The sequence below is a fragment of the Chiloscyllium punctatum genome, chromosome 7 (assembly GCF_047496795.1).
Source record: "Chiloscyllium punctatum isolate Juve2018m chromosome 7, sChiPun1.3, whole genome shotgun sequence".
NCBI lineage: Eukaryota > Metazoa > Chordata > Chondrichthyes > Orectolobiformes > Hemiscylliidae > Chiloscyllium > Chiloscyllium punctatum.
In genome coordinates, this window is record NC_092745.1 from 48,888,949 (window position 1) to 48,899,499 (window position 10,551).

Consider the following 10,551-nt stretch of genomic DNA (forward strand, 5'->3'; position numbering starts at 1 on the left):
AGGGGATACAGCCTTTCTGCCCTTATCCTCTCAAGTTCTCAAAGAATCTTGTATGTTTTAATCAGTTCACCCCTCATTCTTCTGTATTCCTAGGAGAATAGGCCTTTCCTCATAAACAGTCCCTCCATATCTAACATCAGTCCAGTTTACCTTCTCTGGATTAACTCCAATGTCAGAATTTCTGCCCTTAGGTAAGGAGCCCGAAACTGTTCTCGGCATTCCAGCTGTGGTCTGACTAATGCTTTGTATAGTTTTAGCAAGACCTTCCCATTTTATCGTCCATTCTCTTTGAAATAAAAGCCAACATTCAAGTTGCCTTCCGCATTACATGCTGAACTTGTACGCTAGCTTTTTTGATTCAGGGCAAGAGCTCCCAAATTCCTCTCTTTGTAGCTTTTTATAATCTTTCTCCATTTCAATAATGTTCTGCTTCTCCATCTTTCCTGCCAAAGTGCATAACCTCATATTTTGCCAAATTATATTCTATCTGCCAAGCAAGGTTTTTGCCTATTCACTCAAAGTGTCTACATTGCTTTGCAGACTTTTTGTGTCAACCTCACCACCTGCCTTCCCAACTACATTTGGATCATCCACAAACTTGGTGGTAATACATTCACTTTTCCATATCCTCTAAATAATTCGGACTCCACCACTGATTGCTATGGCACACCACTTGTTATAGCTTGCCACCCCAAAACACCACTCTCACCAAACCCCTGCCCCCATCCCTGTCACCTTACAGTGAGTAAGCAAGACATGGGGGACATATAGCCATCTGAAGTTGTGAGAGGGTGAACTAAAGATTATACAACTGGAGGAGGCTGTAGAAACAGAGAGAGCTGAAACCCTAAATATGACTCTGAGCACAGTAATGCCACAGGAATCCAATGGAACTTAACAGGGATGGCAGTGATGCAAATACAGGCTCTAGTATGAGTGAAAATGTGGACTGGATTTACTGTAATTTATGAAGGATTGTGAAGGAAATACTGGATAAATCCAGAATCATGATGATAAACATAAAAGTGTGTATTTGAATGAAAAGGTACGAAACATAAGAGCAGAAATCACCATTTCTTTCAGAGAGAAAATGAAGGCATTTGGTGAACCTGAAGAACAAGCTAAGCCTGGGTTAAACAATGTGCTCTGATTCTGCACTACTCAGCTTATCCTGAGCAGGTCTATCAGAATATCGGTCTCTTCAAGACCAGAGACATGTAGGAATTTTCAGGAACAGAAAAGATGGCTTTGCTTTTTTTCCACATTTAGCTGGAAGAAATTATGACTGAAACAGACACAAAGCCTGTATGCATTGAAGGAGGTGGATAGGTACAACGTAGGTTAAAATCCTCATCTTAGTCTTGAAATCCATCTTACATTTTCTGATGTTCATTGCTCCACCATTGGCAGCCATGTCTTTGAGCACTGCCCTGGAAATTACTCTGTAAAATCCTTTGCCTTTTCCATTTCTCGCAAATCCTGGAAGATGCTCCTTCAAAAACACATCTTTGACCAAACTTTTCATTTAATGTGTCCTAATGTTTCCTGGTGTGCCTTGTCTCCAGATTTTGCTTAGACTCTTCTGACGTTTTAATGTCTTAGGATGTTTTAATGAATCAAAAGTGCTCAGTAAACGTATGCTGTTTCTTTCAATGAATCGAGAAAAGGTGAGCCCACGTTTCCCGAAAATGCAAGTAAAGATCTGGGTAAATGAAGAATAGGGGCTATAATGAGGAGAAGTATGTGGGTATTTGAGGAGAAGTGACTGAAGGTAATGAATAAAACTGGATAAATGGAAAGAAAACTGTTTTACAAAGTTGGAACTGCAAAGGATATACAATGGAGGTGGTCCAGGTGAATAGTCGAAAACTATTCTTGCATTACGTGGAATGTGATTGGTGCTTTGGTCAGTCCATGGACTGGTTGAGCTGAATGGTTCATTGCTTTATTTTAATGTCAGTAGCAGGATCTGGGTCAAATTCACAGTGAATATGTACCAATCTCTATGGGAGATTTTAACCAACAGGTACAAATTCAATTAATGTACTACATCATGCAGTTCGCCCAAATTGAAGCATGATAATATGGTTACTGTAGCAGTATGAATGAAATATAATTGACACTGTCTAGACAGACTTGAAGTGCAATGTACATATTTCCTTCACTGCACTCCCCTCAAAGGGGCGGAGGTTCTTTCTTACATATGTAGACTCTTCACAGTACTCCAGGTGTGGTCCCTTCAAGGCGTTATGAAAGTGTAGTAAATTTCATTATTTGTATACTAAAATTGATTCATATTATAGGCTAATACACACTAAGTGCTTTCCTAATTCCTTGCCATACTTGTGGGTTTGGAGAAAGTGAGGACTGCAGATGCTGGAGCTCAGAGTCAAGAATGTCGTGCTGGAAAAGCACAGCGGTCAGGCCGTATCATCGGATGCTGGTTAACTTACTGTGAATAACCTGCAAGGACACACAAGTTCTGCTAAATACAAATGTTTCCAAGATTTTTACAATCAAAAAAGATATTCTGCTGTTCTGTATTTCCCACCAAAGTGGATGACTCTTAAATGCTCAATATTAGATTCCTTTTTCCACCTTCTTGTCCACTCATTTAACCTCTCTGATTCCCAAAGCAGCCTCTTTGCATCCTTCTGACAACTTACTTTTTCAATTTATGTTTTATCATCATAAAACCTGTAAATATTACACTTGGTCCACACATCTAAGTTATGGATTGGAGTTAAGTAGCTGAAGCCTAAGCACAGACTGTGTTATGTCAGCCCATATTTTACATCTGCGATTCCCTCAGGCATATTTTCTATTTCTCCCTGTGAGTGTCGGAGGCTGACAGGTGGCCTCATAGAAGTTTATAAAGTCACGAGGGGCATGGAAAAGATAAATAGACAAGGTCTTTTCCCTAGAGTGGGGAATCCAGAACTACAGGACATAGGTTTAGGGCGAGAGGGGAAAGCTTTAAAAGGGATCTAAGGGGTAACTTTTTCTTGCAGAGAGTGTTGAGTGTATGGAATGACCAGCCAGAGGAAGTGGTGGAGGCTGGTATAATGACAGCATTTAAAAGGAATCTGGATGGGTATATGAATATGAGAGATTTAAAGGGATATGGGCCATAAGCTGGCAAATGGGACTAGATTTATCCAGGATATCTGGTAGGCATGAACAAGTTGAACCAAACGGTTTGTTTCCAAGCTGTACATTTCTATGACTCTGTGATCTAATTGCAACCTGGTGTGTCTAACGTTACCTACATCTGTCTTTTCATTTTTGTTTTAATGCATTGGGTATCAAAAGTAATGTGGGAAAATTGTATTTGTCATTGTTCTTATATAATATCGACAAAAGCAGAAAAACCTGACATACTGCAGAGTCTCGCAAACAGTATCAGAATAAACCACCACTTAATCTGTTTTGGTAGTAGTGGCTAAGGGATCAGTGTTGACCAGGACACTAGACAGTTGCTTCTTCTTTATGAATCATGCCACAGGATGGTTTACATCTATTTGAACAGCCAGATAAAATACTCAGTAGTACCTCACCCAAAAGACAGTCTGTAATGCAGTATACAAAACGTTTGCTGAGATTATGCCATTCAAGTCCTGCATTAAAAAGGTAAGAGTGTCCATTTACACCAAGCAGGCAGAGTGTAATTAGAACATTTCTGAATGATTTGCTGGTCATAAAGTGGTTCAGCTTTGCATGCTCTGCTATAACAACTTTGGTGTCTGTTTGCTTTGTGTATTGATGACTAAGCAAAGATGATTCATTTCTGTCTGTGTGAGATCACCTGACACCCCTCCCACTGTGGCTTCTTCCCCCCTGGAAAGCAGACAGATGGGGAAAAGATGAAATGTTCCCACTGACAAACATTTTGGAAACAGAGAATATATTGGTCAGAGCAGAGGAATTGTTATTAAAGCTCCTGAAAACCTAAGTAGCTGAAGAACAAAATCAGGAATAAAACAATGTGTAGAAATAATCTTAAAATTGATTGCAGACTGAATTCTTCTTGTTTGTTCCTTTAAAGTTACTTCTGTGTGTAGCCAGTTTCCTAGCAACACTGCAAGTGTTTTGTAAGTGGATGTGAAGATCACTCAGCACAAAATGCATGAGAATATCAGGAAATTGGGTGCATAATAAAATGATACCACTTACTCTTCAGTTGAATATTATGATGAGGCCATCAAAGTACATAGTGTATAAAGTGAACTGACGTTTAGTATTACAAAATCTACCCAATTTTCCAATTGGGTTTGCACAATTTCTGTTAATTCATTGGCTACACCTCATCACAAAATATAGCCTAATTCATCACCTTAAACTTGCAGAGTTTTTTTTCCAACTTTTTTCCCTCTTTTCTCAAATTATTAATTCCTTCCTGAAGTTTGGCTATCTAGTATCTCAAGCAACTGGACATTATTTATCTAAGCCATGTTGGTGAGATTCAGCAGGATATTTATCAATGGGGAAAGGTACTGATGGGTATTATACAGCCTAAAGCAACATCTGTCTGTGTGCACTTCTGCAGCAGGTTGCTGGCTAATGAGCCTGGCACTGAGGCAACTTGCATCACCTGCACAGTCATTCTGGCTGGAATCCAACTATCTCAGCACAGGCTGATAATCAAAGCTAGGACATCTGATCTCTGTTGGTCAACTTCTCAATGGATAAACCCACTGAGGTATCAGGGAAGCTTGAGCATATGGTAACCCTTAACATAGAAGAAAAATGATACTTTTTAAAGTTATTTTTTCTGCAGACAAATGGTTTTTGCTTTTGTCTTCTTGTTTTTTTTTAATGACCTCTGACACTTGCAACATTTCAAATTTTTTACCCCAGCAATTTCTAACACCAATAAGCCTGACTCTGGTGATTGGGTTTTATTATCCACTTTGAATTTCTTATCGCAAGCAAATGCTTATTGCGCGGCAATAAAATGTGCATTAGTCCAGGCCCATGCTGAGTCAATAAGAGCAAGAGATTGGGAATTACCTGTAGTACCAACAGCAGGAATTAAATACGAATTAAATTCTTATATCCCACTTCTCCAAAACATGCAACAGCTCAGTGGAAGGCAAAATAAAAATCAAAATCATTGCACAATATCTCCATCTCAAGTAATTTACTTTTGATAATGTATAAATTTATATACAATGCATATAATTTGCATAGCAGGAGTACTTAGCAATATAACTGCAATTTGTAATTCATAAATGTTTCAATAGATTTTCATTTTATTTTAAATTCTCATTTAGTGCTCAGTAGACTAGCAGACTTCAATATTCAATAAGTATAATTCCTGGTTATATTACCACATAGAGTGTATGCTGACACAATCCTTAAACCTTAATGGGGATTGGCTTCAGACCAATCTGCCTTACTAGGCTATTGTGCATATATAGATTTCACCTTTTAAAAATAGAAAATCTCAGAAGGTTCCAGCAGTTAAAAAGGTTAAGCTGCTGCCACATTGCACCACAAATGCTTTCAGTGACCATTATGGCCCATTTTGTTGTATTCTTTAGGTAAGTGACTTTAGCCAACCTAACAAGGACATCCCTTGAACATTAATTTTGTTTGTTAATTTAAAACCTGAAAACTATGAATAATTTGAGAAAACATAATCAACTTAGAATTCATGATCTAACAAATTCTGATAAATATAATAAACCTGGTCTCAAAAAAACTCAATCATAATAAATAGTAATAGATATAAAACACATCAACAAATCATTGATGACAAGTAGTGAATCTATGATCTATCAGGAACTCAGTGATATCATAATGAGCACTAGATATGCAGATATTGATGATAACCAGTGTAAGAGCATCAGTGTTACCCAACTGAAAACTCATTGACAAAGTAATCTGAATTCGATTTAAAAGATAATAAGACTCATTGAGAGTAACCAGTTTTATATTTGAAATTATTGATAATTGTTCTTGGATCTGTAGCGATTCTGTACAAGAAATGAGAGAGAAGATTAAAATTCCTTCACAAGAAATCTTACAAGCTTTGGCAATAATTTAGTACCAATTTACCAGAGCGTCACCAGAGGTCCAAGGGCTAGATTATGAGGCAAAGTTATTTTACCAAGCTTGTATTCACCAGAATATAGAAGTTAGGGGCTTTTGATGGGTTTATATGATAAATAGAGACAAACTTTTTTTTTGGCTGATACAAGAGTATACAAAGTAATCTTAAAGTTAGTGCCAGGTCATTCAGAAGTGAAGACAGGAAATATTTCTTCACGATAATGGTGGTAGAAATGTGGAACGCGCTTTCATGAAAAGCAATAAACGCTAGCTAAACTTTTTTAAAAAATCTATACCTGAGATTCATGGCTTTTTGGGAGCCAAGGATAGTCAGTGAAGTGGTGCCATTTGGGCTGGGGGTGGGGGGGTGGATGAGTTAAGTTTTAGATCAGTTTTATCTCACTGAATGGCAGAACAGGCTGGAGAGACTGAATGCCCTGCTACTGATCCTAGGTGACGCAACAGAACATGTCTTGATCACACAAGTCTCAGGCCAGCTATGTTTTAACATGCTATTCAGCATGTATACTTTAAAAAACAATGTAGTAGTGTTAAAACAACATACATAATTTTATTATAAAAAGTAATTTTAAAAAACTTATCTTAAAACACTTGGAAAAAAAATTAAGTACTTTTGAATGTGTATAATTATGTGCCATCTGTAGGCCATTAGAGTTAATTGCTTACTTTATTATTTCACAAAAAATATCCACCAATTTATCCATTTATTATCAATTTGAAACATGTTAATAAACTACAACAAAGATTAGGAATTACTACAGAGAGAGCTGAGAGAGGACCTGATTGAGGTTTTTAAAATTATGAGGGGCATTGACAAGGTGGATAGAAAGCATGTGTTGCCCTTAGTTAAATGGTCAGTAATGAGGGGGCAGTTTAAAGGTGAAGCACAGAAGGTTAGAAGGGATTTGAGGCAAATTGTTTTCACTCAGAGAGCAGTGAAAATCTGGAAAGCACTGTCTGGGAGGGCTGCAGAAGTTGGAAACCCCATAGCCTTTAAAATGTATATGGATAGGTAGCTGGAAAATGTGATTCATGTATTTAAGTCAGTACATGCTTAATGGGTCGAAGAGCCTCTTCCATGCTTTATGATTCTATGACTGTATGAAGCAGGGATAAATATGCAGTCATTTAGTTACTCATAAATAATACATTGGTATTTGATTTCTATCACTTAAAATAAATTAGTAATTCTTTATGTTACTACATTTGGATATATAATCAACCAATATATCTTTAAAATTATCATCAGTTTGACATCTTTGCCCATTGAAAATTCTAAAATCTTGGTGATGCCGTTAATCCTGGTGTTTGCTTAAAGTGTCAGAAATAAGTTTATATTAATGCACTTTTCAAATGATGCTACAATGTTGAAATGATTTTAAATAAACCATGGTATTCATTGCTCAGATGATGGTTACTGTTTGAATTCAAGCTGCAAATGTTGTAAAACAGTTCAATCTCAGTAGTTCCCATACAGGAATTTCAGCAGTACCTTCTACTGTTACATTACCAGAGAATGGCTCCAAGCAAATCTGCAAAAGATTGCTCACTCATCCATCATTTAAAGTGATATCTAATACCAGTTTCAATTTGATATACTCGAGTATACATTTTGGTTAGTTGCAATCAACAGTTGAAATGGTTTCACACATTTGGAGTGAAGCTTAAGTGATTCCTTTTGCCATTTGAACCCAGAGATGAAATTACTGCTTCAATTCATTTTCTGATATGTGTTTACATATGTAGTTATGAGGTATTTTTAAATATTAATATTTTGTTGTGGTGCTATGTGTTTTTGTGCGTCTGTTATTTGAAGGTGACCACAAGCCCATATGTAGGAGAAAGGATATTATCAAGAGTGAATCCTAATGTTAGTTTGGATTTGAAAGATGCATGAGTCTATGCAGTACACCATTATATAATCACCATCCAATAATATCTTCTTGATCTTTAATTGCGATTTAAGAACTAATGTATGTGCATAGTGTACATTCAGTATGCATGGTGCCCTGCAATAGTCCAAGCAAATTCTACCTTGCTAATTGTTTACTTAGATGTAAAATGGATTTTAAAATTACATTTCAAAAATTCCGAGGTAGGTACTTTTATCATCTGTAGTTACATTAGTGGTCAACTCAAATTAATGCACTTGAACTATTCAAACTAATCTGTATTGAAGTAAATTGTGTGATATAACTAACCTGCCAGTATAAAGTATAAGAATAACTTTGCTGGCCATTGTAAATATTTTGCAGTAGCCTGATCAACTTGCATTTATACAGAACCTTTTAAAACTCCAGGATTTCCCAAAGTACTTGCAGACCAACTCTTATCATTTCTGCAGTGGAGGAAATATGGTTGCCAATTTGCATTTAAAAATGTTCCTCAAACAGCAATGGCAAAGTTAATGTTTCAGTGATTTTTTGCTGTCACCAAAATACAATGATATGGAGGTGCCGGTGTTGTACTGGGGTGGATAAAGTTAAAAATCACACAACAACAGGTTTATTTGGAAGGACTAGCTTTCAGAGCACAGCTCCTTCATCAGGTAGTGATGAAGAGGCAGCACATCAAAAGCGAGTGCTTCCAAATAAACCTGTTGCACTATGACTTGGTGTTATGTGATTTTTAACCAAAATACAATAACTGGTAACTCAGCTTTGGAGAACATCATTTCATGTTATTTTGCTGTGTTGACTGAACCTGATGCTCACATTTCAACTAAAACTCAAAAGCATGTTCCAAGTTTCTGGAGGTCTTCAGATTCTGTAGCTTGTTCAATCAAGTATCATGGACACTCAAGCTGTGTGCCAGGATGAGCCTGTACATTTGGGCTGTGACAGATTGTAGCAAGTCTGAAGTTGGCTGGAGATCTTCAATGCTATCTTGGTTCCAGCAGGACCAGGCAACTTTTTTTTGTTGCCCCTGGCAGGAAGCACAACAGGGACTTCTACATGTTAGTGCAAATTGAACACCAAATTAGCAGCACAGCATGTGTGAGTGGAAGCTAATGAAAGCAATGATTGAGGAAAGTACATGTGAGTGCATTGTTCATTTTTAAAGAGGAGTCTGTTTGGGCACTTGGTTAGTGGTTAACCTGTAACCTGTATGCACTATTGTTAATCTGCATGATCCCCTTTAAATCACTGTACAAGCATTCCTGCAATAGTCCAGGTAACTGCAATTGGTAGAAAAGTGATGGTCAGTCACTGGTTGTTTTCAGGCTCAAATTCAACAGATGCCAACATGATATCTGATTTTCTTATTGTTACTTTTAAATTTGCTTTGGTAATTATGGGAGGCCCAGTAGAGTGAATAGTTCAAAGAAAGGTTAAAATCCACTTCAAATTGTCACTCGCTGAAATAAATGCTTGTGCATTTAACCCAATGTCTGACATTGAATTGTAGCATAAAACTGTATTTTTTGTTGATTTGCAGTCATACATAGTGGAGTCACAGTCTCATTGATATGAGAATTAAATCACTGTAGTCTATTAGGCTTGTTTTAAAGCAACACACTTCTACCATCTCTGCAATTACTTTCAATCCTCCAGGAACTCAACTTTCTTCAAATACTGGCCTCTTGTGCCTTCTGGATTTAATTCAGGCCTCAAGTCGTGCTATGCCTTAATCTACCCAGTCCAACACTGGCGCCTCGACATCATGGCTCAATCTACCTGGGCCTTAAACTTTGGAATTGTTTCCAAACCATCTCATCACATATTCCATTTCATCCTTTAAGAAGCTCCTTAAAATCAAAATCACTGAGCCGGATTTTCCTCATCCATCCTCATGTCTGATCACTGATCGCATCAATGTTTGTCTGATAATTCAGCTATCCACCTTTGGGGGATATTTTACCACATTATCATCACTATATATGCACAAGTTCAAAGCTCTTGTAGCACATGGTAGTACCTTTACCTCTAGGATCAAAAGACCTAGTTTCTATTCCCACCTGCTCCATGGGTGTGTTACATCACTGGTTGCTTAAAGATCTCCAGAAATGCAAGTTGCTGATATCATTACTGGGTGGTTGAACTGTTAATCATCTAGCTGGACTATTATTCAAATTGAAAGCTTTCAGCTCAGCTTCACAATGGCCCCACATTCCAGTAGGAGGAACTTGCCATGTCAATAATTTCAGCAAATCTGCGGGTGGACGTGTTGCTAAGTGATTCCTGATTGTGTACATGTGGAAGTGCACTCCATCTCAAGCTCGCTGGGTGCAGTGTCACTTCAATTGTCAATATGCACATGCATTGGATGGTCTGCCTGCCTTGTGCAAGCTTTAACGGCCAAATAAGCTTCTGAACCCTGTTACCACTAAACGAAACCAGGTTCCATGAAGCGGAATGAATTGATTTTCATTTGGTGTGTGTGTGTATGTTTTTTTCACTCTGTTTATTTTCCAAGGCAGCAAATTCAAATATCGCTATGTCTAAACATCTTTGGAGTGGACCGACTTGGCTGAGA

General features: G+C 37.5%; 1 protein-coding gene across 1 annotated transcript in view; it reads right to left on the bottom strand.

Moving 5' to 3' along the window:
• astn1 (astrotactin 1) overlaps positions 1-10,551 on the bottom strand; it is a 2,276,897-nt gene that overhangs the window by 2,265,216 nt on the left and 1,130 nt on the right. The window lies entirely within an intron of this gene.